General features: G+C 38.1%; 1 long non-coding RNA gene, 1 other non-coding gene and 1 pseudogene across 2 annotated transcripts; 2 read left to right on the top strand and 1 right to left on the bottom strand.

The window, feature by feature from the left end:
* On the bottom strand, positions 1-26856 carry LOC123283932 (uncharacterized). Its single transcript, XR_006524751.2, has 3 exons — positions 24693-26856; positions 13671-13779; positions 1-13506 (listed from the first exon to the last, which is right to left on the bottom strand). It is a non-coding gene; the product is annotated as an uncharacterized lncRNA (long non-coding RNA).
* Positions 19922-21117, top strand: LOC123283894 (olfactory receptor 4C16-like; annotated as a pseudogene).
* Positions 23073-23202, top strand: LOC123277057 (small nucleolar RNA SNORA18). The gene has a single exon (XR_011497224.1). It is a non-coding gene; the product is annotated as a small nucleolar RNA SNORA18 (small nucleolar RNA).
* Positions 26857-27795: the final 939 nt, after the last annotated feature.

Consider the following 27795-nt stretch of genomic DNA (forward strand, 5'->3'; position numbering starts at 1 on the left):
TTTTGTAAATATTTTTTCCTGTGTTTTCTGTTAATCGATTCTTTGAGGATTCCAGTTACTCATGTTAGGCTATCTAAAGTTTTTCCATAGCCCACTGGTAGTCTTTGTATTTGTTTTTCAGTCCCCTTGTTCTTTGTTTCCCATTTTAGATAGTTTCTATTGCTGTTTCTTAGAGTTACTAACCTTTTCTGCTGCAGTGTCCAATCTTCTGCAGTGTCCAATTTTCTGTTAATCTGCCATAACTGAAACCTTTTGCATTTCAGTTATTGTATTTTCATCACTAGAATTTCAACTGAATCTTATTTGTATGTCCCATGTCTCTACTTACCAATCTTGTCTCCACTTTCTTGAAAATACTTAATATAATTATAGCAATTGTTTTCATATACCAACTTACTAATTTTATAGTCACTGTAATTTTTTGGTTTGTTTACATTGGTTATTTTTCTCCCATATGGTAAATTAGTTATCCCTTTATCTTTGCATACTTGTTAATTTCTTTTTATTAAGATTATGATAGTTAACAACCTTGTGAAATTACAGTTGTACATTATTGTTAGTTATGTTGTAGGTACACCACTTCACCCTTTGTGCCCTACCCCCAACCCCCCTTTCCCCTGGTAACCACCAATCAGTTCTCTTTGTCTATATGTTAACTTCCACCTATGAGTGGAGTCATACAGGGGTTGTCTTTCTCTATCTGGTTTATTTCACTCAACATAATACCCTCAAGGTCCATCCATGTTGTTGTGAATGGGACAATTTTGTCCTTTTTATGCCTAAGTAGTATTCCATTTATATATATATACCATGTCTTCTTTATCTAATCATCAGTTACTGGGCACTTAGGTTGGTTACATGTCTTGGCTATTGTGAATAATGCTGCAATGAACATAGGGGTGCATGGGACTTTTGGAATTGCTGATTTCAGCTTCTTAGGATACCCAGTAGTGGGATGACTGGGTCACAAGGTATTTCTATTTTTAACTTTTTGAGAAATCTCCATACTGTTTTCCAGAGTGGCTGCACCAGTTTGCCTTCCCACCAACAGTGTATGAGGGTTCCTCTTTCTCCACAGCCTGTCCAACATTTGTCACTCTTGGTGTTGGATAGTTTTGCCATTCTAACAGGTGTAAGGTGATATCTTAGTGTAGTTTTGATTTGTATTTCACTGGTGATTAGTGATGATGAGCAACTTTTCATGTGTCTATTGGCCATCCCTATTTCTTCTTTGGAAAAATGTCTGTTCATGTCTCTTGCCCATTTTTAGATCGGGTTTTTTTATTTTTTTGTTGTTGAGCTGTGTGAGTTCTTTATGTGTTATGGAGATTAACCCTTTGTTAGATAAATAACCTGTAAATATTTTTTCCCAATTAGTGGGCTGTTTTTTTGTTTCAATCTTGTTTTCCCTGCCTTGAAGAAGCTCTTTAGTCTGATGAAGTCCAATGTGTTTTTTCTTTCTATTGTTTCCCTTGTCTGAGGGGTTATGGTGTCCAAAAAGATTCTTTTGAAACTGATGTCAAAGAGTGTACTGCCTATATTCTCTCCTAGAAGACTTATTGTTTCAGGCCTAATCTTTAGGTCTTTGATCCATTTTGAGTTTATTTTGGTGAATGGTGAAAAAGAATGGTCAATTTTCATTCTTTCACATGTGGCTGTCCTGTTTTACCAGCAGCATTTGTTAAGGAGACTTTCTTTTCTCCATTGTATGCCCTAAGCTCTTTTGTCAAAGATTAGCTGTCCATAGATGTGTGGTTGTATTTCTGGGCTTTCAATTCTTTTCCATTGATGTGTGCATCTGTTTTTGTACCAGTACCATGCTGTTTTGATTACTGTAGCTTTGTAGTATGTTTTGAAGTCAGGGATTGTGATGCCCCCGGCTTTGCTCTTCTTTCTCAGGATTGCTTTAGCAATTCGTGGTCTTTTGTTGTCCCATATGAATTTTAGGATTCTTTGTTCAATTTCTGTAAAGAATGTCATTGGGATTCTGATTTGGATTGCGGTGAATCTGTAGATTGCTTTAGGTAGTATGGACAATTTAACTATGTTTATTCTTCCAGTCCGTGTGCATGGAATGTCTTTCCATCTCTTTATGTCATCATCGATTTCTTTTAAGAAAGTCTTGTTGTTTTCATTGTATAGATCTTTCACTTCCTTGGTTAAATTTATTCCAAAGAATTTTATTCTTCTTGTTGCAATTGTGAATGGGATTGCATTCTTGAGTTTTTTTTTCTGTTACTTCATTGCTAGCATATAGAAATGCTACTGACTTATGAAGTTTGATTTTATACCCTGCAACTTTTCTGTAGCTGTAGATTGTTTCTAACAGTTTTCCTATGGATTCTTTGGTGTTTTCCATATATAAAATCATGTCTTATGCAAAGAACGAGAATTTTAATTCTTCCTTGCCTATTTGGATTCCTTCCATTCCTTTTTACTGCCTAATTGCTCTGGCCAACACCTCCAGTACTATGTTGAATACAAGTGGTGAAAGTGGGCAGCCTTGTCTTGTTCCTGTTCTCAGAGGGATGTGTTTCAGTTTTTTTCTGTTGGGTATGATATTGGCTGTGGGTTTGTCATATATGGCCTTTATTATGTTGAGGTACTTTCCTTCTATACCTATTTTATTGAGGGTTATTATCATAAATGCATGTTGGATCTTGTTGAATGCTTTCTCTGCATCTATTGAGATGATCATATGGTTGTTGTTTCTCATTTTGTTAATGTAGTGAATGATGTTGAGTGACTTGCGGATGTTGAACCATCCCTGTGTCTCTGGTATAAATCCCACTTGATCATGGTGTATAATCTTTTCGATGTATTGCTGTATTCGGTTTGCCAAAATTTTGTTGAGGATTTTTGCATCTACGTTCATCAGTGATATTGGCCTATAGTTTTCCTTCTTTGTGTTGTCCATGTCAGGTTTGAGGATCAGGGTGATATTGGCTTCATCGAATGTCTTAGGGAGTGCTCCATCTTCCTCTATTTTCTGGAAAAGTTTGAGAAGTGTAGGTATTAAATCTTCTTTGAATATTTGGTAGAATTCTCCAGAGAAGCTGTCTGGTCCTGGACTCTTACGTTTGGGGAGGTTTTTTATTACTTTTTCTATTTCTTCACTTGTGATTGGTCTATTCAGATACTCTATTCCTTCCTGATTAAGTTTGGGTAGGTTTTAAGAGCCTGGGAATTTATCCATTTCTTCTAGGTTGTCCAATTTGTTGGCATATACTTTTTCATAGTATTTTCTTATGATTCTTTGTATTTCTTTGGTATCTGTTGTGATTTCTACTCTCTCATTTCTAATTTTGTTTATTTGAGATTTCTGTCTTTTTTTCTTAATGAGTCTGGCTAAGGGTTTATTGATTTCATTAATTTTTTATAAAAACAAACTTTGTTTCATTGATCATTTCTACTGTCTTTTTGGTTTCAATATTGTTTATTTCTGCTCTAATATTTATTATTTCCCTCTTTCTACTGACTTTGGGCTTTGTTTGTTCTTCTTTTTCTAATTCCGTTCGTTATCATTGAGGTTATTTATGTAAGATTTTTCTTGCTTATTGAGGTGAGCCTGTATTGCAATGAATTTCCCTCTTAGGACTGCTTTTGCTGCATCCCAAACAAGTTGGTATGGCGTGTGTTCATTTTCATTTGTCTCCAGATAATATTTGATTTCTTCTTTACTTTCTTCAATAACCCATTGTTTGTTCAGCAGCATGTTGTTTTGTCTCCACAATTTTGCCCCTTTCCCAGTTTTCTTCTTGTAGTTGATTTCTAGTTTCATAGCATTATGATCCAAAAAGATGCTCAATATTATTTCAACCCTCTTGAATTTACTGATGCTTGCTTTGTTTCCAAAGATATAGTCTATCCTTGAGAATGTTCCATGTGCACTTGAGAAGAATGTGTAACCTGCTGTTTTTGGATGAAGTGTTCTATATATATCTATTAAGTCCATCTGGTCTAATTTTAAATTTAATTCTACAATTTCCTTGTTGATTTTCTGTCTGGACGATCTATCCATTGGTGTTAATGGGGTGTTGAGGTCCCCTACTATTATTGTATTGTTTTTGTTGTGTCCTTTTAGTTTTGTTAATAGTTGCTTTTCATATTTTGGTGCTCCTGTGTTGGGTGCGTATATATTTATGTGTTATGTCATCTTGGTGGAGTGTCCCTTTTATCATTATATGCTGCCCCTCTTTGTCTTTCTTTATATGTTTTGCTTAGAAGTCTACTTTGTCTGATATAAAAATGGCAACACCTGCTTTTTTTGTTCATTATTATCTTAGAGTATTGTCTTCCATCCCTTCACTCTGAGTCTGTGTTTGTGTTTGCGGCTGAGGTGTGTTTCCTGGAGTCAGCATATTGTTGGATCTCATTCTTTGATCCATCCTCCCACTCTGTGTCTTTTGCTTGGAGAGTTCAATACATTTATGTTTAGAGTGATTATTGAAACGTGGGGGCCTACCGCTGCCAATTTATCTCTTGTGTTCCGGTTCTTTTGCATTTCTTTTGTTTCTCGTCACATGATTTTTGGATATCTAATTCAGGTAGGTAAATTTCTGTATTGGCTTTCTTCTTATTTGTAATTTGTGTCTTTATTCTTGTTATTTGTTTAGGGGTTACCAGGTGGTTTATATAACACGTCTCATAGAGGAGATAGTCCTTTTTCTGATAGTCTCTTATTTCCTTAAATTAAAACATTTCATCCCTTCTGTCTTCCCCTTCTAAGCTTTTATTGTCAGATTTTTTTTCCTCTTCCTTCTTGTGTTGTGAGTTTGTGGTTAAAATGACAAGGTTATATTTTTTCTTTGTGTTTCCCTTCCTTTTATCTTTAATGTTTTATTTAACTTTTGCTAACCTGTTCTGATGGAGAGCTGCCACTTTCTGTTATTGTCCTTCTACTTATCTCCTTTGTTCTGGATTTTGTAACCCCTTTCCTTTTTTTGATTTTTCAGGTATGAGGTTCTTCCTGAGCTTTTCTTGAAGAGGTGGTTTTGTGGCATTGAACTCCCTTAACTTTTGTTTATCTGGGAAAGTTTTTATTTCTCCATTGTATTTGAAGGATATTTTCACTGGGTAGAGTATTCTTGGCTGCAGTTTTTGTCCTTCAGAGTTTGGAATATTTCACTCCATTCTCTTCTAGCCTGTAAGATATCTCCTGAGAAATCTACTGATGGCCTTATGGGTGTTCCTTTCTAGGTGATTTTCTTCTGCCTGGCTGCCCTTAGTATTTTCTCTTTGTTGTTTACTTTTGCTAGCTTGACTACTATATGCCTTGAGGTTGGTCTTCTTACATCAATAAATTTTGGAGGTCTATTGGCTTCTGTCACATGAAGTTCCATATCTCTCCCCAAGTTTGGAAAGTTCTCAGCCATTATTCATTTTATCAAGCCTTCTGCCCCCTTCTCCTTCTCTTCTCCCTCTGGTAACCTATAATCCTTATGTTGCATCTCCTAATTTAGTCGGATAATTCTCAGAGAGTTTCTTCATTTCTTTTTAGTCTTAGTTCTCTCTCCTCCTTTGAATGCAGCGTTTCTATATTCTTATCCTCCAAATTGCTAATTCTGTCCTATATATTATCGACCCTACTATTCAGAGAGTCCAGATTTTTCTTAATCTCCTCCATTGTGTTCTTCATCTCCAGTATTTCTAATAGCTTCTTCTTTATAGTATCAAGCTCTTTTGTGACACAGCTCCTAAACTCATTGAGTTCTCTATCTGAATTCTCTTTTAACTCATTGAGTTTTTAAATAATGACTGTTTTGAATTCATCATCATTTAGGTTATAGATTTCATTGTCTTTGGGATTGTTTTCTGGGTACTTGTCATTTTCCTTATGTTCAGGAGATTTAATACATTTTTCATACTGCTTGATGTTGTGGATTTGTGCCTCCGCATAGGGATAGAGTTTAGTTACTCTTTCCACTTGTTTCAACTGGTGTGGGTGGGGAGCATCTGTTTAGACTGCACCAACCAGGAACCTTGTCAGCTGTTACTGACTGGACCTGGGCCCCTCCTCGTAGTCACAGTGGTCCTGTGGGGTCCCTCCTCATTTGTGGGGGAAATCACAAGGGGGCCTCATGCTGCTGGTGCCTGCTGTTGCAGACCACCTAGACACACTCCCTCCTTTGGGTCTGCAGCAGTGTTAAGGCTTTCCCAGTGTCTGTGAGCAAGGTCACCTATAATTGCAGCTCTGTCACTGTCAGAGCCTACAAGATCTCACCTGTCCACTATATGTCCCAGCAGAGCTATAGGTATCTTCTGCAGTCTGTGGTTAGCTCACCTAGCAGTGCTACTTTTGCCCCAGGGCCTTGCAGCCTTGTGATTGCCAGTCAGGGCCTCTCCACTAGTGCTGTGCAGAGGCTTTTGCTGAGGCTGCTGTGGGAAACTACACTTCCCCGCTGGGCCACTGAGCTGGGCCACTGGAGCTCCACCTAGCACCAGACCACTCCCATGGAATCTCTGGGTGCCCCTTGCCCCATCTGGGACACAGACAGAGTCCATGTGTCTGGTGGTGGCTGGCAGGCTGCTGCCCTGCCCGGGATCCTGCTCTTTGGGAGCCTCCCATGGCTCTGATGATGGATGCTGCCAGTGCAGGACCCTGGATTTTCCCCCTGGAATGTAGAGCTGGGTCGTTGGAGCTCCACCCAGCTGCTGACCATGCCCATGATATCTCTGGGTGCCTCTTGCACCATCTGAGGCACAGCCAGAGTCCTGAGTCTAGTGGCGACTGGTGGGCTGCTGCCTTGCTGTGAATTCTGCTCTTTGTGAGCTTCCTGGCATTCTGAATGCTGGGCGCAGCCTCTCTGCTAATGGCGAGCAGAGGCTTTCCCTGCTGGCAGTGTGGGACCCTGGAGTTTACCCTGGGCCACAGAACCAGGCCCTGGAGCTCCACCCAGACCCCAAGCACAGCCACAGGATCTCTGGATGCCTCTTGCACTGTCTGGGGCACAGCTGGAGTCTGTGGGCCTGGCGGTGGCTGGTGGGCTGCTGCCTTGTCAGGAATTCTGCTCTTTGGGAGCTTCCCAGTGTTCTGAATTCTGGGTGGGGCCTCTCTGCTAATGGCAAGCAAATGCTTTCCCTGTTGGTGGTGCAGGACCCCGGAGTTTCCCCCTTGCCTTAGGTGTAATTGCAGGGGGCTTAGGTACGTCTGTAGTCACTTTTTTCCACCATAGCTCCACCGGTGCATGCATATGCCCACCCTTGGTGTGTGATGATGCTATGGGGGAGTCCACTGGAAGAGAGCCTCTTGCAGGTACTAGGCTATCTGTGGGTTTGGGGGTCAGAGAGTGTTCACCTATCTCCACCTCCTCCCAGGGGGAAGTCTGTCCACTTTCCAATGTATAGCAGCAAGGGTCTCTCAGGCATCTTGAGATGCTATTTGGATATCCTTTGTTAACTGATTAATGTCCAATTAGTTGTAGATTTGAAGGGGGAGAGGCAAATAAGATTACTCACTTTGCCATCTTGGTCCTGCTCTCCATATTTGGTAATTTTTGATTGAATAATAAACATTATGAATTTTACCTTTGTTCCTGGATATTTTGCATTCATATAATTATACTTGAACTTTGTTAAGTGAGACTAGAGCAATATTTAGCTTATGGTAAGTTCATGGTTAACTTTCCTTCACTACTGAGGTAATGCATTTCTGAATAATCTAGTTGGTGTCCTGTGAATTATGAGATTTTTTATTCCAATGAGTGAGAGACCCAAACTATTCCAGGTCCTATGTGAGTCACAGCCTTGCTTCCTCTAATATCACTAATCCTACTTGATATATTAAAGATACTCAACATTTTAAAAATTTCAACTTCTCCACAAGTTGAGTTATACATTAAGGAATTTCCAAGTAAAATTACTAATAATACACTTTTTAATTAGAAAAGTTTGTTCACATTGAAAAATAAATATACAAAACATGGGAAGGTAAATTTTTACCAAAATAAGGGGGAAAAGTGTTCCCAGATATTAAAATATAACACTCAGCTACAATAATTACAAAATTGTGGTATTAGCCGTAGAATAGATGTATCAGTGAAACTGAACACAAACCTCGAAGTAGAACATAATGTGTATGACATTTTGGAATAAAGTTAAGGTGGTGTCTCAAGTTACTGGAAAAAATAAATCATTCAAAAACTTGGTGTGGAACTGTACAGCTATCTGGAAAAAATATTCATTATATTATGGTAAATATATATAGACAAAAATTGAAATCGAAAATATCTGTCAATGTAATTCAGGAAGCTATGGAAAAATTGTTTCACAACTTTGTCTTTTCTACTAATGATGTAAGCACAGTTTGAATTGAGAGAGGGTTTTATAACAAAATTCAGCAGATGGAAAAATTAAGGACTGAGGATAAATGAGAGGGAAAAAAAGAAAGTAAAAGTGGTGATTTTCTTGAAATTATAGCAAGGAGGAGGACCTGTGCTTTATAATTTGGGACTCTCTTCTGGTCATATGAGTATTCGAGGAAAGACATGAATGATTGAGAAAGTCCAGCATCATGTTCTCAGAAGATCTCTGATTCCTGTGATCCAGTATGTTTATGTTTGAAAATTTAACTGTTCACTGATTCCTTTTATGTCCAAGGGTTATCAAAACCCTAGGACATTTGCCCCATCTAGGATGGTGCAGTGTTGTGATTGGGGAAGCAGGCCTGTGTGGCAGCTGCTGCTCTGGGATGGGGCTCCAATAAATTTATTGGGTTCAGGAGGCAGAGAAAGATTTCAGTTGGGAAGTTCTGAGAATCTGAGCCTCTATGTATGTTTTACATGTTGACATTCTATAATCAAGTAGAGGTATATATATTTATTTTTGCAAGAGTACAATGCTCCAATATTAACAATGGTCATAACAGCTGTAGTATTAAATAGCTCAAAGACAATTAGGAGATTTCAAATAATTAAATAGGAAAATAGATTGACAGTTAATGAAATATTAAGAGAATATGTTGGCTACATACAAGTTTGGGAAGAATGCTATAGCCTGTTCTAGCTAAGAAATATTTCAAAATATTTTTTAAAAAATTAAATCAAGGAGATTAATAATAGCTAGAATATGTCAAAATTCTAATCTTCATATAAAAGGTCGAATTTTAGCATTTATAACACTAGCAAAAATTACTTTTAAGGACTTTATTTTATTCTAAAGTATTTAATTTATTTAGGTCAGGGATCTTTCAAAAAAAGCACTCTGGAAATTCTTCACACTAGATAATGATAAATTTAAAAAAAAAGAAATAGAGTGTCCACTGTGCCATCTCAAAATGTCAGCAAGAGGAAAATTCCCAAAATGTACAACAACAACAAAAAAATCAGACATAATAAATAATACAAAGAGTAAAAATAAAAAGATGTTAGAAAAAATCTTAGCTCAGGTCATTTGCCAAGCTTACACCCAGGCAGCTGGTTCATTTTGACAACTTGGATGGGAGCAGAAATGGCCATTCGAGGTTTGAGTGTAATTTTTTTTTTCCATTCCAAGAACCTATGTGCCCTGAGGTTAGAATTTGTTAACACCAATACCAAAGATGACCAAAAGCAAACAAATGATGACTATAAATTCCACCAAAGTGCACTCCAATCTGAGAGCACATTTCATTATGGATTCTTAGGACCTAATGTGGGGAGTTCTGATGCCATGTTCTCACCGGCTTAGGTCCCCACACTATGTGCCCCACAGAGATGATACCAGATATCACCATGATGAGTTAATTTTACTAAAGACCACTGATATCACAGAGACCTCCCTACATACTCAGGTGTGCTAGCATCCTTCTATGATGCCACACAGCAAGGAGAGAAATCTTGGCAATTGATAGTTCTCAGTCTTATTCCAGTAGCTTAGAGCCATAGGTTAGTTTCTGTTGTAGTATGCCCTTCTGAGGTGCATACTCAAGAGATCATTTTGGAAATCTTTGTGAGTACCATAAGTGGTACCTACAGCATGCACCATGCCCATGGAGTTTCAAGAAGAGTTTATTTTCCTTCCCTCCAAAGACTGTGCATTTTTAACTTGACTAAGTGTCCTGTTTGTTAACTTTTATTTCTCCTCTTCCTCTTTTTTCTGCCCTATCCTGGAAAATTTCTTCAACATCTCAATGTAGGAATTTCCAAGACCCTTTCCAATAGTCATCATTCTCTACAAATGTCTAAACCAAATAAAAAGTAAAAATATTTTCAAAAGATAAATTTCATATTTTAATCAATTTAAATACTACAGAATTAAATATCACAATTTAAATATTTCAGAACTGTTCGAGCCTTATCAGATAATTTTATTAATTTGAAGCAAGAAGAAAAAAATAGGATTCCATTCTTTATCAGTGAGCTGTTAGATTAAGAAAAATAAAGGAAGAAAAAATTTGTGCAATTTTATTTTTCTTTGTGATCCTATTTCCTTGTTGCTGAAGTGATTTACCGTTTGTTGCAGTTATGGTTGTCATGTCTATGTTCACATTTTGGAAAAGTGTATATTATAATTATTAATATTATAAGAATGTCACTCTGCTTAATGTTTCATATCCAAAAGAAAATCAAAATGAAAAATAAAACAAATAAGGAGATATTGTCTCCAAGACATATATAGAATGTTCACCAATATTTGAGAGTAAATATTCACATATTGAAAATGAATCTGCATATCATGACTAGTTTGTAATAGTACCATCCTGCAGGTTGGACATGGTGGTAACCCATCAGTCGTATCTCTAAAGGGCAGAGATGTCAGCAATGACACTGATGTAGGCAGTTAGCTGTTCAGTGTTTCAAATTCTCAAGGCTGAAGCTGAACTTCAGAGCATCCTTATTTACAAGTATTCTGCAAGATACGCAAATTTGAGAAACGATCTACACAGTAAAAAAGGTACACTTAGGCACCATGTATGTAAACAATGGAAATTTAGTTCTAAGAGACACACAAGTCTTGAATGTGAAAGTGCTGCTGTGCCCATGTTCTGAATGATGAGAAGACGGAGAAGAATGATCTCAGGAAGAGATTCTGTGTAAAGACAGAGAGTTGTCATGAACTTGTGGATTGGAGATAAAGGAAAGAGGCCTGTCACAATTCTTGACTGTGCAGGGCACTGGAGACAGAGACACCTTTCAAGGTGGCTGTTGTAATATCTTCAGAGGATCTTTTATTATGTTGTGGACATTGGGACCTGCTAGTAAGAGCCATTTTCAGTAGCTCAGTAGTAGGATTCAGCTCTGAAGCCTCTTGAGAAGAAACTGTTGCTAAAAGAAGTTATCATTGGGGAGTTGATAAATGACAGTGCCTATTAGTGTGGAAGTGATTTTGGCACCAAGCACTCTGAGTAATTAAAGCATTGCATCAGCCCTGGAGACCAAGAGTCCACGGTGGCAGGAGATATTGACCACAATTGGCATGTACCTCAAGGAATGCACGTTGTCTTTCCCTCCTTCATGAGAGAAAGGCAAGTACTGTGATTCCAAGGAATCTCCATAAATAAGGCTTATCTGAAGACTGCTTCCTTGTCATTGCCTCAATATAGCTTATGACCTCCAAAAATTACACTTTGGAGAAAACTTGGCCTATGTCTATAAAAGTCTATACACTAGCTAATAAATCATATTGGATTTTTTTATTAATCACTTTTTATTTTTCGGAGCAGTTTTCAGTTCGCAGCAAAACTGAGAGGAAGATACAGAGATTTCCCATATACCCCCTGCCCTAACACTTGCATAACCTCCCCTATTATCAACATCCCTGACCAGTGTGATACATTTGTTACAACTGATGAACTTACATTGACACACCATAAGCACCCAAACTCCCTAGTTTACTTTAGGGTTCTCTCTTGGTCTACGTTCTATGTGTTTGGACAAATGTATAATGCCAGGCATCCATCCTTATAGTATCATGCAGAGTTTCACTGCCCTAAAAATCTTCTGTGCCTCATGTATTCATCTTCCCCCCACCTCTTCATATTGGGCTTTTAAATTATGAAATAAGATGAAGATAAATCTATCTTTAATTAGGCCATCTTCTTACATTCTTTGCTTTTAAGAGATTTCTTATGGGCTAAATTATCTGCAGACAGAGTCTGCCATTAGAAGGAACTGGGTCCACTTGGGACACAAGGTTCTGAAAGTTCATCTATTTTTGGAGCTCTTTAACAAATCAATAAGAGAACAAACATGACACATGTCATTATCATTTTTCAAACAGAAGATCTTATTCTACTTGGCTAGATTTTTGAGCCCAGGCTATATTCTAGGGAACAAAGAATTTTATAATGTCACGCAATACTCTTAACTCCTTCAGTGCCATGCCAGTCTTGACCTCTGCAAGTTATCTTCAATTAATGTAGGTATGTAGGAGTAGATGGAAATTTTTTTATAAATATGTGTCTCATTAATATAAGCATAATCATAAACCTCATGTCTAACTTTCTAGATCACACATGTCAATGATAATTGATAAATAAAGGGACATCTTCCTGCCTCAAAGAAACTCTCTTCCTTTCACAGGACGTGAGTCTATTTTAGCGTACAAAATTTTTATTCCTAGTGTGACACAGGTAAAGTGGCTGAGAATTGACATCTTTAATTTTTGTTAAAAAAATATAAACCCAGGTTGTTTTGTGTATTATGAATTTATTCATGTTCTTAATTAAAACAGTAACAACAGTACAGAACATTCATCTACTTAATCCTTCACTCATCATGTATAGTTTTTTGATCTGTTTGTAAATATTCCAGTCCTCTCCTTTTTTGGTTTAGACTGCAATTCCTGGACTCCTTGTGGAAATATATTACATTATCTTGTAAAGTTGAATATTGCCACATCCTGCAACATATTAATTACATTTCTAGAGGACATGTTTAAAAATGTTCGTAGTTACTATTCATAGTAATGAAATACTAATTGAGAGGATAATGGATGAAAAATTTTTGAAATTATCACGCAATAGAGTATGTATAGAAGCGAAAATGAATCTACAACTATATTCAACAACTGATATAAAAGTTAGTAGCCTTAATGTGGATGAAAAAATAAAACAACTCTTAGAAGTCTGCAGATAGTATGCTAAGTTCAGAACCAGGAAAAAACTAAAAAACTACTTATGTGATAAAGATATTCTGCTTTTAGGAGGCAAGATAATTGTACAATTAAAAAATCAGGATATTGGCTATCTTTAGGGTGGGGCAGGGGGCAGGATATGGAAAAGGTTAAAAATTGATTTAATTATTGGTAATGGTAGGTAGATACCGTCTCGGGATAGTAGTAAGCTTACAGATATTCATTATATTATTTAAATAAATGTAAAAGGCAGTAATATAAAATGAATCAAATAAAAGACAGTAAAAAAGTTTGGAAATGGGTGAATTCTACAGCTGGAATTCCATTATAAGAATCGCTTTCTTCTGCTTGTATGTTGCCTCTGCTTCATTTTGTGTTGGTTCCATTTTCAATCAGGCTTTCTCCACTCATGGTAAGATTATGAGGAGTTCCACCTCTGTACTCTTAGAAACTCTATTAGGGAAAAAAAAGACTTTTCTCAATAGTTCAAGAAAAGTACTGAGATTGCATCTTATTTGCTAATAGATGCATGACCCAATCATTACAACCTGGGGAAATGCTTTCTGATTGACCACACAGGAATGATACCCATCTTTGGGAGATAGCACTGCTCATACCTTATGTAATGAAAAGGCAGAAATTGTGGTTTCTCAGAAGAAAATCAAGTTTCAATTACTCCAAGAAGGAAAATGGACTTGTGTTCAGCAAAAACAATCAATTCAGGGCCTGTAAGATAGTTTTTTATAACATCTTTAGCATCCTTATGATGAAGGCAGGATAAATCTACAGAAGTACTTAGACATTTTTATAGCAAAACAAATATACACCAAAGGTTGAATACATCATTCTTTGGGGGCTATATTCCACACAACAGCATGAGAAATATCATACTCTATTATAAGAACAACCTGACATTTTCAGTGTCCCAGCTGATGTCTCCCAGGGCTGTTGATTCTAAATGCTGTTGAGGCACATAAATGAAAGCGATTCCTAAAGGAGTATTTGTTGTATCCCAAGACCTGACCTCACATCTACCTCTGTCCTAAATTAGCGGTTTTAGTGTAGTTCAGAGAGAATCTTAACCTATTTTTTTAACCATTACACAGGTGATTTTTCAGAAAAGGTAATTAAAAAATGTTACTCAAATTATTTTCAATTAGGCTTGAATTGTTTTAATCATTCATTCACCTAGTAAACAATTGATAATTTGAAGCACAATGTGAACTGTTGTTTATAAATATTTACTATTGTAGATATGCTGTAGAACAAGATAGTCATGAACCCTACCCTCGATGACTATCTACAATTTCCAGAACTCAATAAGAGTTTGAAGAATAAAATAGGATTTTTTCCTGGTTTCTGGTCTTTATGCAACATTTTCCTATTTTTAATTTCTCAATGATTGATCATTTCAATCAGGACGTTCATGTATCTGAGTTTTACACACTAGTACTCATGTGGCCTTCTTATGCAGAAAATTCGCTCACTTCTTCCTGAGAGACTACTCCTTTGGATTTCAAATCACTGTGCTTTCATGATTTTACTCATGATCCTTTAAGCATGCTTCTTAACAGTCTTCAAAAATTCTTTTAAATGTTCGTGAAACTCTACATTTTGTCGTTTGCTCATTTCTCCAAACTACCCGTTTACTTTGGGTGACCTCACCCAATCTCATGATTTAAGCTATCATTTACCAGTAAAGATTTCCCAATCTAGTTCTACAGCCCTAACTTGAGATTCACAATTTTAAAAAAAGCCAACTGTCTACTGAACATGTTCCCTTGTATATCCTATTTTGACCTGACCCTGTCATCATTGCCCTATTATTCTAAACTCCCCAACCTGAGATACCACTGCTAGCCATTAGAAATTTTTTTCATCATCACTGTCTAGTACTACCTGGTTTTCAATTTGGGCTAGTGTCACGAAAATGTGTGGAAAGAAGACAAACCATGGAAAAAGAGAGTGATTAGATCTCCCCATTGAACTTATTAAATATGCAATTGGGCAAGCTGCTTAATTTCTGTGAGTTTTATTTTTTTATATGAAATGTCATTGTTAACACCTACCTCATTGAATAGTTATGTAAATGAAATGATATAACTTATGTAGGGTGATAAATAGAGTCTAATATACAAAATGTATTCAATAAATATTTGGTGAAGTAACATTGTATCAATAAAATGTATTCCAAAATAAGTGTCTGTTTACTAACATTAATTAGCAAAATAAATAGAAATGAATTCAAAATAATATATCTATTCAATGCTCAGTATGCATGTTAATTCTCAGTATAAATTTGTGGTTCCTTCATGAAGAATGGCTATAGCACACAGAATAGAACTTCTCATTGCGGGACACCATACTGCCTTCCCTGGATTGTACTTGTAAATAAATTATGAGAGCTAGGAAAGTGTCTCTCCTAATGCACAGAGGGGTAATTTAGGGAACTAGGTGGGAGCAGAGTAGTTTCTTGCTGATCTACTTCCTCTTTCACCACAGACTCTGTTTTTTCTTCTTCCTCTTCTCTATCACCCTCTCTGCCATCCATTTATGTTTTGCTCTTCTTCCCCTGATATCTTTGGTCAGCCTAACACACATAATACCTCTAAACCCTTGTTTGTATTTGGATACCGAGTGTGAGGAGGGTTCACTTTCTCTTTTGTGGGCTACATAGACAAATTAAAAGTTAAATTTATTACAGCATGTGGGATGCTTCTGATTAGCAAAGAAAAGGAAACTTTAGCACATACTACTCTCTGGGATGCTTATATTTTACATCATTATGTCAAAACATTCCCTCAGGAATTAAGACGGGGAATTTTTCTCCCAGTATTCTGTGGGATGGCTGCCTTCAAAAAGGGAAGGAAAGACTTGACACTATATAGTGTTCTAACAGGTAAGTGACAGGTTATTTACATCTTTGTACCCAGAAAGGCATCATTACAGAATAATGCAAATTCGTTTTTAAATATATTTTATGTGTGTCTATATTGCTCCTACTTCCTCTGATAAAGGAACAGATAAAAGAATAAAGGAACAGATAAAAGAATAACGGTTTTAAAAAGTTTACTCTTAATATAGTAAATAAACAGAATCAAATATAAGCTTTAGAATAAAAAGGTCTTTTGAACTCAACAAATATGTTATGAGCACAAAGTATGTGAAAAGCCACCATTGTTGTGTGTGGATACAAAGAGGAATTCCATGCCCTAAGGTTTACTACAGATTCTTGAGATGGCAGGGTAAAAAAGTTCACAAATGCTTTTCATGTAAGGTAGCTGAGCAAGATAAGTCCTCACTATGGGCATTAAAAGTTAGAAAAGATTACGCCTGATTAGAGTTTAGAGAAAAGGTTAATAGAGGTAGTGACCTTCGCATAGCTTCTTCAGAATGTCATCTCCAAGTGACAGCTTTAAATATAATGTTGTTTGTTACAGTATAGAATTACTAATCTCTGCATGTTTCTAAAATGATATCATAAGAATAGAATTTGCAGTTTACATGCATCTCAGATTTAGTTTGAAAAACTGAATAACCACTACTCATGGAAAATTCAGAAATGACAATGTGCAGGCTAAAAACTATGTAAAGAAGAAGAAAGGTAATGTCCCATATGTGGGGGAGGGGAGCTTTTTCTCATTCTTTAATTTGGGCTTTTGAGGGATAAAGAATCTTGGGTCAACCTGTTAACCTTCCCACAGAAAATGGTAAATTTTGTGTATACATAAAATGAGATTCTCCCAAAGATAGAATTCTAGTGTAGCCAGATCAGGGAGGGGTGAGTAATTTAAGAGACAGTTGTTAAGGAGAGTAAAGATTCTTACTGTGGCCTCTGCAATAAAACAGATAGGATAGGTTAGAAAGATCCACCTAACACTCTATTCCACTCTCATCTATTTTCCACCTCTCTGCTTTTCTTTCAGCTCTTTTCTGTTACCTCCCCATCCAACACATTGTTTGTTTATTATTGTTTTGACAAATTTAGCCATGCTAAGTTTGGCTAAACTTGTTTCAGGTAAGTACAATAGTTATTAAGTTGTGCTATTTTATTAGTGTTGTCTTCAGATCATTGTTACCCATTTTTTGTGTCAGATTCCTTTGAGAACCTGATGAAAGGTGTTAACACACCTCTGGAAAAAATCTACATATGAACATCCACAAAGACATGAACAAAAACATAACCAATATCAGGAGGATATGAAAAATGTCAAGGCTCTCATATTCTTTAAGGGCCAAGGATTCATGATAAAAAATAGTTAAATGCTAAGATGATCATTTTTACGGGTGTCAGGGTCTCAAATCTTGCATGGCCATGTGGTGCTGTTCAGACTACACCATCTTCCACTCCAGATTGTGGAGATGATTTACTAAGTTATTTAAAATTCATCTCAGTATTTTTTTCTGAATTTATAAATTGGGAGTATGTTTGTCTGCCTACCATGCATAATAGAAGGCCACAGAAGATTAATGATGTGAATGCATTTTGTAATCAGAATAGCACTAAACCAATCAGATAAATATATTAAGAAGTAATTGAGAAGGTTCAATTTAAAAACATTTACTCAGCACCTACATTGTACAAGACATTGAGCTTTGAACTGTGGAGAATAAAATCTGAGAATACATAATTTTCAAAGATTTTTATTCCAAAAAGGAAGCTAAAGAGAGAGCACATACAAGTGAATTTAACTAATATTATGTAATATTATAAGAAAAGCTATCAGAGAAGCCCTTAGGGAACAGGAGAGAGAATTTCTTTTATCATAAAGCAGTCACTGAAGGCCACCAGATGTTTCTTAGCAGTTGGGTCCTGGAGTTTTGGGACAGTTGAAGTAGTTAGAAATGAAGTGGCATTCTAAGAAGGAAGGAGACTATTGATTGAACTGCTGACTAAATATTTATGAGAACTCATAATTATTAATAAGTTAATGAAAATATATGTATTTATAATTCTTAAGTTATCTTAAACAATATATGTCCAGATGTATAAATAAACTTGTTCCTACGGCCAGCCCCATGACCAAGTGGTTAAAGTTCCACGTACTCCACTTCAGTGGCCCAGGTTTGTGGGTTTGGATCCTGGATGTGGACCTATTCTACTCATAAGCCATGCTGTGGAAGCATTGCATATACAAAAATAGAGGAACACTGGCAGACATGTTAGCTCAATGTCAATTTTCCTCAAACAAAAAAAGATACCTGTAACATTGGCAACAGATGTTAGCTCAGGGCAAATATTACTTAGCAAAACAATAAAATAAAATAAACTTGTTCTAGAAATGAACATTCTAATTGGGTTGATAGCACAAATCAAAAGTCATACACTCAAAGGAGTGGCCACAATTATGGGACTTAATTCCAAGTACAAATATTTCATGATGGATCACTCTTTCAAATTAAGAAGGAAAGAATGAGTTTATGGTTTTGATTAAGATACTAAGGATCAGTTTCCTCATAGTTGAAGACCTTTGTCAAAAGTTTCATTGTGCAAAGAGAGTTTTTTAAAAATCTTTGTATCCTAATATAAATTACTTCGTCAGACACTTTCCTGAGAGTAGTTTTTGATTTGGAGGAACATAAGGTATATTTCAAGTGGGCTCAGGAGAAGAAAGCTTACCAAGCGAGAGGAAAAGGTGTATAAGGGAAATTTGCATCTGTTTACTCTATAATAGTCTGTGCTTTGGCCACTTACAACTTTCAAGACAGTGTATTGAAGGATTGAAGAGGAACACAATGAGATACGTAAACCTTCCAAACTTTTTACTTGCATATAGTCCCTTTCAAAATTATCTTGAAAAGAATGATGTAGATAAAAAGTTTTCTTCTTAGAAGTGAAGGCAGTGATAGTATTCCTTTCTAAGTTTGAAAAAAGAGAAATATTCATTGAAATAAATTAAATTTCAAAGTTAAATCATCAGTGACTTAGCCAGGACAGAAATAAATTGAATGAAGTGTTACTGACTGTCCACTACTCTTGTTGTCTAAAATTATATCTCCTTCCCTCCTCTGAATCTCTAGTTTGTTACAAGAACAAAGGAGTTTTCAGGTGCTTGGATAATACAAACTCTACTGGAGATTACAACCACCATCTGATCCTACATGAACTGCGTGGTGTCCTCCCAAAATCACTTCAGATGTAAAATGTTTAAGTTAAACACTTGAATTATGAAAACAAGAACTGTTGAGTTATAACACCCCTCTTTCATTTTTATGCAACCTTAGGGACTTTGGGTCCTCTAAGGGATGTCTTTCAGAAATGGGAAAAAGGAAAAAATAGAAATAAGGATATTTGAGATATTGCCAACTATTAAAGAATATTCACTTCTCTACATTAGTATATATCAAATACTAAATATCATAAGAGCACCACAAGGTAACATCATATTATTTAGAGGATATAAGTACTTCCTGTTTCTCTTTTCAAGCTCTAATATCTGGAAATTAGCATCCAATGAAGGGATGCATAATATATATTAAAAAATAGACATTTCTAGAATTATGTGTAACAAATATGCAATGATAAATATATGTATAAAGAAGATATTCTTCATGGGTTGGGGCTGGGGTATAATTTTCCATTTGTATTATGAGCTTCCAAAAGTAGTCAGATATATCCAAAATCCCAAGAGATACACCATCCAAACATGGATGTCAATTTATTAAATATGGAAAAATAATTAATTTAATAATAAAATGGAGCCACATTACAAACTGTGGAACAAAGTGTTGAGGTAAGTTACTAAGAAGCAACAGCTAAAATGCCCATGATAAGGAACATTTATTTTTCTTCAAATATTCCATAACATCATATATCACACTATATGTTACACATACAACCCTGAATTAATTCCCTTATATTTTGCAGATGAACCATTTCACACTCCTTCTTCTCATTCAAGAAATCATGCAGCTGAATAATAATGCGACTGAGTTCATTCTGCTTGGGTTAACCCAGGAACCTGTTAGGAAGAAAATAGTGTTTGTCACTTTCTTACTTATCTATTTGGGGACTTCGCTGGGTAACTTTCTGATTATTGCTACCATCAAGACCAGCCGGGTACTTGGAAGTCCAATGTACTTCTTCCTTTTCCACTTATCTTTATCTGATACCTTCCTCTCTACATCCATAGGACCTAGAATGGTTGTGATGCCCTTTTGAAGAAGACCACTATCTCTTTCAATGAGTGCATGATCCAAGTCTTTTCATCACATTTCTTTGGCTGCCAGGAGATCTTCATCCTAATTATCATGGCTGTTGACCACTTTGTGGCCATCTGTAAGCCCCTACATCACATGATCATCATGAGCCATCAAGTCTGTGGTGCATTGGTGACTGTAGCCTGGGTGGGGTCCTGTGTACATTCTTCAGCTCATTTTTTCTGGCCTTGAGTTTACCCTTCTGTGGTCCCAATGTGATGGATCACTATTTCTGTGACTTGCAGCCTTTGTTGAAACTTGCCTGTACAGACACCTACGTGGTCAATCAACTCTTGGTGTCCAACAGTGGGGCCATTTGTACAGTGAGTTTTGTCATGGTGATGTTCTCCTGTGTTATCATCTTGCATTCTCTGAGAAACCACAGTGCTGAAGGGAGGAAAAAAGCCCTCTCAACCTGCATTTCTCACATTATCATGGTCATCTTGTTCTTCGGTCCTTGCATATTTATATACACACGGCCTGCAACCACCTTCTCCATGGACAAGATGATAGCTGTGTTTTATACAATTGGAACACCTTTGTTCAATCCTCTGATTTATACACTGAGAAATGTAGAAGTGAAAAATGCCTTGAGGAAAATATGGAACACGAAGTTGATCTCAGGTAACAAATGATGAATAGAAGTTTCAAATTTTCTTTATCATTAGGATTGATCAAAAAAGTCCATAGAGAATATTGTCCTCTTATTGCAGAGTTAACATTATCCCAACGTGGGGCATAAGAATTAGTTTCTTCAAGAAGATAGGCAATATGAACACATATACTGATTAGCATTGAGTCAATTTTATATAGAAATAGAAACAGCCCCAGCTAGAAACAGTCATGTAAGACATATGCTTTACTCTGCCTCTCTTGCCTGCCTAATAGCACTGTGTTGTGATGTAGTATTATCTCTCCCTTTCCTCATATTGATTCTTTGTGTTCTCTATTTATTCTTACACTTCTATATGCTTATATCAACAGCCTGGCAAGGTTTCCTCCAAACTGTTCGTTTATTAAATACTGTGGGATCATAATGTCTGACCATGAACCTTCAACTTGGTTGTTCTTCCTGACTCAAAGAAAGCACCAGATTCAAATAATTATAGAAACTTCATGTTGTAAAGGACAAGACACGTAATGCAGATAATCTCTCTTCTATGTCCTGTGGTTATACTTTGAATTGTTACCATATGTTTATTAAGATCCTTCTAGAAGAGTGACAGAACACTGTGAGAACAGTCACCCTTCTGAAGGAGTCTTTTTTATCTTAGGAAGGTTCTGATTATTTAGGTTATACTCAATATTATTCTGTTTGTAAAAATTACTTTTTGCTTCTAAAATGATCCATTCTAATTTTGGGGAAGTTTTAAGTTTTCTCTTGAGTCATCCCAATTATAATAATTTGTTCATAAGATCAGGTTCTTATGATTATGGCATAGATGGCCCAAATTAATATGGATATATTTATATGGCCTAGAAGAGTATATGCAGTTGATAGTAGGGAACTTGAAAATAAGAATTGATTAAAGAAATAATATTGTAACCAGAGGAGGATTTTTAGGCTTTGGAGCAGAAGAGTTACATCACTGATATGAATTATTTTAGTTAGATTTAATATAATCCAGAAAAGAGAGTAATTTGAATGAGACTGAGATATTTGAATGAAAACTATGTTTATGCAATGGAGATGGATATCACCATTTGTCACCATCCATCAGCACCACAGACTAATTGTATGAACAGTAAGAATCTTCTGATTTCAATTTCTATTCTTGTTTTTATTTTTATCCATAGAGAAAATTCAAGGAGTATTTTTGTTTATTTGGAACTTCTATCTCTATTTATAAATTAATTATATTAAGATTACTAGTTTTATATTAATTTTATTGTACCAGGAACTTTAGAATTTCTTTAGCTTGAGAAAATGAGCATCTATTTCTCCATGTGGGAATGTAAAACTCTGAATTCCACAATAAACTCTAGTGACATATATACATCACTTTTTTCAGATTCTATGAATTTCAAGGCTACTTCATCTCAAGCATTTATTATTGGTCACAGCTGCTGGAGTTTGATTCTGCTCTTGTAAGCTTTGCAAAATAGTCATTTCCAGTTGGCATAGTTTTAGTTGATGTCTTCTATTTCAAGACAAAGTAATTATGAAAAGGGGTGTATATTGGATCCAACTTAGGTGCCTCCTGAGATACACTCTATCTAATATGTCTTGTGGACATACTTTTAACACAGAGCTTCCATGCCCACTGTTGCCACGTCTCCTGCCCACAGAAATTCTGGTCTAATTTTTGTCCAGGATTTTATAATAAAGATGACAGAACTGTAAAGATGACTGAATATGCAACCTAACTAGGAATTTTTTGTTGAAGTCAGTATTCTGATAAGAAAAGAGTAGGGCTCTGAGATCTAGACAGACATAATTGTGCAGGGCAGGGTGAAAACCATGAAATTACAAATTATCTTGCATCCTCTTTATTATCATAAGTAGCTTCCTCTCCCTTGAAAGAGAGGAAAGAACAGTCTTCCTTAGCCTAGACACCATGTCATTACCTTATTTGAAGAAATTGTCATGCAATGGAATTTGCTTTCCTCGTGGGCTTCCTCCTACACCCCTTATTGCTTCCAACCAGCTAACCAGGGGAAAGCTGCAAGAAAGTCTAAGCAAGAATGTACATTCTTGCTCTAGGATAAAATGAAATGCATGAGAAATTGCAGGACTTTGCTGCTAAGTACAAGTGTGAACCATGGGAGCACTTCATTATGGGAAATGTTAACACAGAATGGCAAAATATAAATCTTGAATTGAGGTCTATCCAATGGGGCTTTTTCTGTAGACTCACACTATTGGAAATGGCTTGTCAAGTAACTATGTGGTTTGCTTTACTCACAGAACTATTTGTTAGATCTGTGGGAAAGAACTACAATACAGAGTTCCTAAAAGTATAAAAGACCCAATAGTTGACTTTTTTTAATTTTAGGTATTGACAGTATCGTAAATATCTGTACTATTTTTTGGTGTGGAAGCTTAGGAGTGAATATGACTTGAACTTAATTCATATTTAGAAGACCCTAAAGTAAATTTCTTGAAGAAATTAATTCCCAAAGTTTCTAGGTGAGACATTTTTGAAGTGTGTCATCAGTATATCCATATTCAAGTGGAGATAAAATAAACTCAACTAAAAAATTGTGGGCTGACTAACATGACAACTGTGGATTAAACATGGGTTATATTTGTTTATTTATTTTTATCTTTTTATCATTCTTAGAAATGTTTATTACAAGTATTCTTAAAGAGTTCTCTACATTCATTACAGAATGGTAAAACTTCCATTCACTGATATAACAGTGTTCTCACTGCATTTTTTAAATTCTTCCTTTTCTAAGGGAATCATATTATAATATGTACCAACTTAACATATGCACCTTAAATTTGCACAACGTTATATATCAGATATACTTCATCTAAAAAAAAGAAAGCATAGGGTCGTTGTAAAAGGGCTGTTGCGTACATGAATCTTGACTCAAATTTTGGTGGAACTAAAGTAAGCTTGATGGGCAGTGGAAGGAATTATATGTAAAATTCCCTAAATAAAAATTTATTGACTTTAATCAGCCATAAGAAATGATGAAATTCGGCCAATTGTGACAACGTGGATGGACCTTGAGGGTATTATGCTGAGTGAAATATCTCAGAGGGAGAAAGTCAAATTCCACATGATCCTGTCCAACCAGCCTGGGAGGTCCAGTACGTCAAACACCCTGTCAGTCTTACTCACCAAGTGTCCAGACCACTGAACACGCGCCGACCAGAGGAAAGGAAGGACTTGTCCCAAAGTCAACTCTCCAGACTTTCTGTGGAAGGAGGGAACGAACGCAGCACCCTCGAGCCTCACGCTTTCTTTGCCATACTTTCAAGTGTGGGACACACAACGCTCCCCGGACACCACTGCACCCCTAACAGGTAGACTTCCACACAGTCAAGGGCTTTGGAAAGCACTGGCTCTGCACACAAATATTATGCGGCCCTCGACAGGCCACTTCCCCTGAACCGGCCCGAGCTTCAGGTGCACAACAGGCTTCATGAAAACCCCAACGGAACGTATCCTCTAAAAGAGGGAGACCTGCACTCCTCAGAACGCATGGAGACCAGTGTCGTTATCGACTTCGCGTCTGTCCTTCCAAGAAGCCAAGACCACGGGTGCCACTTCAGCGCCCAACTCCCGGGCACCGCACCCCCAGGCTGGCCCCGTGCCCGGCACACACCTCCCGTTCCACGAACGCCTGAAGCGCAGGAAGAGACCCCCTCGCTCCCCGCGCCGCACAGCTGTCCCGCCACCTGACGGGCACCTCTTGGCGCACAAGCCTATTCCTCAGGTACATGCTCGCCTCCCACCAGCCCTCAGGCCCACGACCCCAGGTACCTCTCCCAGATGGAATCATCTTCGCGGGCGCCCTGGTCGTCCGTGTCCGGCGAGCAGGAAGAGCGGGAGCTGAAGGAGGGCCTCCTCAGGCAAGCGGTCATGGCTGTGGAGGGCCCGGGCTGCTGTGCCCACCGGGGACATGGAGCGGCGTCCACGGACGCCGGGGGAACGGACGAGCGAGCCTGGCCCGGGAGAGAGCAGCAGAGCGCGGCCGGACTCCGCCGGGCTCGGCTCTGGGCAGGCAGGCGCGGCTCGCTAACGCCTCCCACGCCTCCCAGGACGGCGGCCCAGCAGCCGCGCGCTCCTCTCCTCGCGCGCGCGCGCGCGCCCGCCGCCCAGACGCTCCCCGGCCGCTGCCCCGACCCCCCTCCGGCGGTGGACTGCGGACAGGGACAGGGACACCCTCCTGGGAGAACTCCTGGGGCCCCGCCCACACGCTGCTTTGGACCTTCGCGGAGCGGGAAGGTGCGCTGACAGGGACGCAGGGTCCCCGCTAAGCTCGCTCTCGGGGAACTGCAGCCTCCTCCCTCGGCTTTTACTTGAACGTCACACCGAAACCGTGCAATGTCTACAAGAAAACATAGGCAGTATGCTCTTTGACATCACTCTTAGCAGCCTATTTTCAAGTACCGCGTCTGACTGGGCAATGGAAACAAAATACAAAATGAACAAATGGGGCTACATCAAAGTCAAAAAAATCTTCTGCACGGCAAAGGAAACCCTCCACAAGACCACAACACAACCTAACAACCGGGAGAAGATACTTGCAAACCATATATCGGATAAGGGGTTAATATCCAAAATACAGAAAGAACTCATGCATCTCAACAACAACATAAAATCGACAACCCAATTAAAAAGATGGGCCAAAAGATCTGAGCAGTGATTTCTCCACAGAAGAGATAGGGATGGCCAACAGGCCTATGGAAAGGGGCTCAACATCATTAGCCATCAGAGAAATGCAAGTCAAAACTACAAGGAGAGGTCACCTTCCTCTGGTCAGAATGGCTCTAATTAACAAGACAAGAGACAAGTGTTGGAGAGGATGTGGAGAGAAGGGAACTCTCCTACACTGCTGGTGGGAGTGCAGACTGGTGCAGCCACTACGGAAAGCAGTATGGAGTATCCTCAGAAAACTAAGAATACATCTACCATATGTATGATCCAGCCAGCCCACTGCTGGCTATTTATCCAAAGAACTTGAAAACACCAATGCAGAAAGACACATGCACCCCTAGGTTCACTGCAGCATTGTTCACAACAGCCAACAATTGGAAGATACCTAGGTGCCCAACAAGGGAAGAATGGATAAAGAAGATGTGGTATGTATACACAATGGAATACTACTCAGCCCTAAGAAATGATGAGATCCGGCCATTTGTGACAACGTGGATGGACCTTGAGGGTATTATGTGAAGTGAAATAAATCAGAGGGAGAAAGTCAAACACCGTGTGATCTCACTCATAAGTAGAAGTTAAAAACAATGACAAACACACACAGAGCAACGGAGATTGGATTGGTGGTTACCCGAGGGGAAGGGGGGAGGGGAGAGAGCAAAAGGGGCGAGGAGGCTCACATGTGAGGTGACGGACTATAATTAGTTCTCGGGTGGTGAACACGATGTAGTCTACACAGAATTCGAAAGATATTACAATGGACATCTGAAAGCTATATGATGTTAGAATCCACTGTTACTGCAATAAAATAAGGTAAAATAAAATAAAATAAAATAAAATAAAGAAGTGTAGGAGCCTCAAGAGTCTAACAGGCTTTTGAAAAGTTATTCTAGGGACTTTTATGGCTTAGCTCAGGGCGGCAGACACCAGCCTGAGACACAGCTGTGACATAGCCACTAACTTCAACTAAATTATATTCCGACTGGAGGGAAATCAAAACTACTGTGATCATAATTTAGTGAAGGCTTCACTTTGCGCCAGATCCTGTGCTAACCGCGTTGCACCAACTGTCTCATTTAATCCTCACATCCGAAAGGTAGGTTACCGTTATTCTCCCCATTTTAAAGGTGAGGAGGCGGAAGCAGAAAGATGGCAATCTGCCTGGAATTCACAGAAGGATTCTCGATGTAATGACATGACTTTTGGACGAGATTTAAAGGTTTAACACATTACAGTGAAGATGCAGATCACACTATCACAGAACGTGAAAAACACTGAGTCCTGCCAAATGTATTAAAACACTAATTACGGATCCTCACAATCTCTTGGCCTGTTTTTTCAGATGAGGGAAAACCCAGTGTGAAAAACCCTTGAGGAGACGTCTGCAGAGGAGGACTATGTCTGGTCTTTAAAGCCAGGAACTATCCCAGTAGATTCTGAGTCAGTGGGTCCAGAGTAGGCCTTGAGCGTCTCTGTTCTTTTCAAAAGCCCCACAGGCTATGCTTCCGTGCCCTTGGAGTCGGGAAGTACCGTCATGCCCTACATCAGGACGTTTCAGTCAACAACGGGGGTCCCATCAGATTAGTCCCATATGGCCTAGGTGTGTAGGAGGCTCTGCCATCTAGGTTTAGGAACTCCGTGGTGTTTGCACAGTCTCGAGATTGCCTGACCATGACACACTCCTCAGAACTTATCCCCACTGTGAAGCAAAGCATGACTGTACTGCCTTAGATCCTCCACGGTTCCAGACCCTGCACTGTTTACGTGACTGCACACGCAGAGGGCACGGTGTCTGAGGCAGAGAGCACCTGGAATCACACAAGCTCTCGACAGAAAGTCAAGGAAAGTCATGCTCTGCTTACACAACTCTCTACTTTTCTCTGTGTCTGAACCGTTCCATAGCTAATCTGCTTTTTTTAACCGAGCAGCTTTGCAAAAAAAAAAAAAAAAAAAAGTTTACCAACAAATACTAAACAAACCAATGTAAACGATACATATGAAATAAGCCTAACCCTACTATGCTACTGAAAAGCCTTTTATTTCCCTGGGATAATTTTGACAGCCTTAGATTCTTTTCCCAAGAGCAGCCAAGTTGAGGGAGATTTTTTCTAATTACACAGTGCTACAGATGCGGTCAGTAGCAATTGTAATCTGGAAAGGAAACAAAGTTGGCTGTAATCCATTCCAGTTCACACGTTTCACCAGG

This window comes from Equus asinus, chromosome 22 (assembly GCF_041296235.1).
Source record: "Equus asinus isolate D_3611 breed Donkey chromosome 22, EquAss-T2T_v2, whole genome shotgun sequence".
NCBI lineage: Eukaryota > Metazoa > Chordata > Mammalia > Perissodactyla > Equidae > Equus > Equus asinus.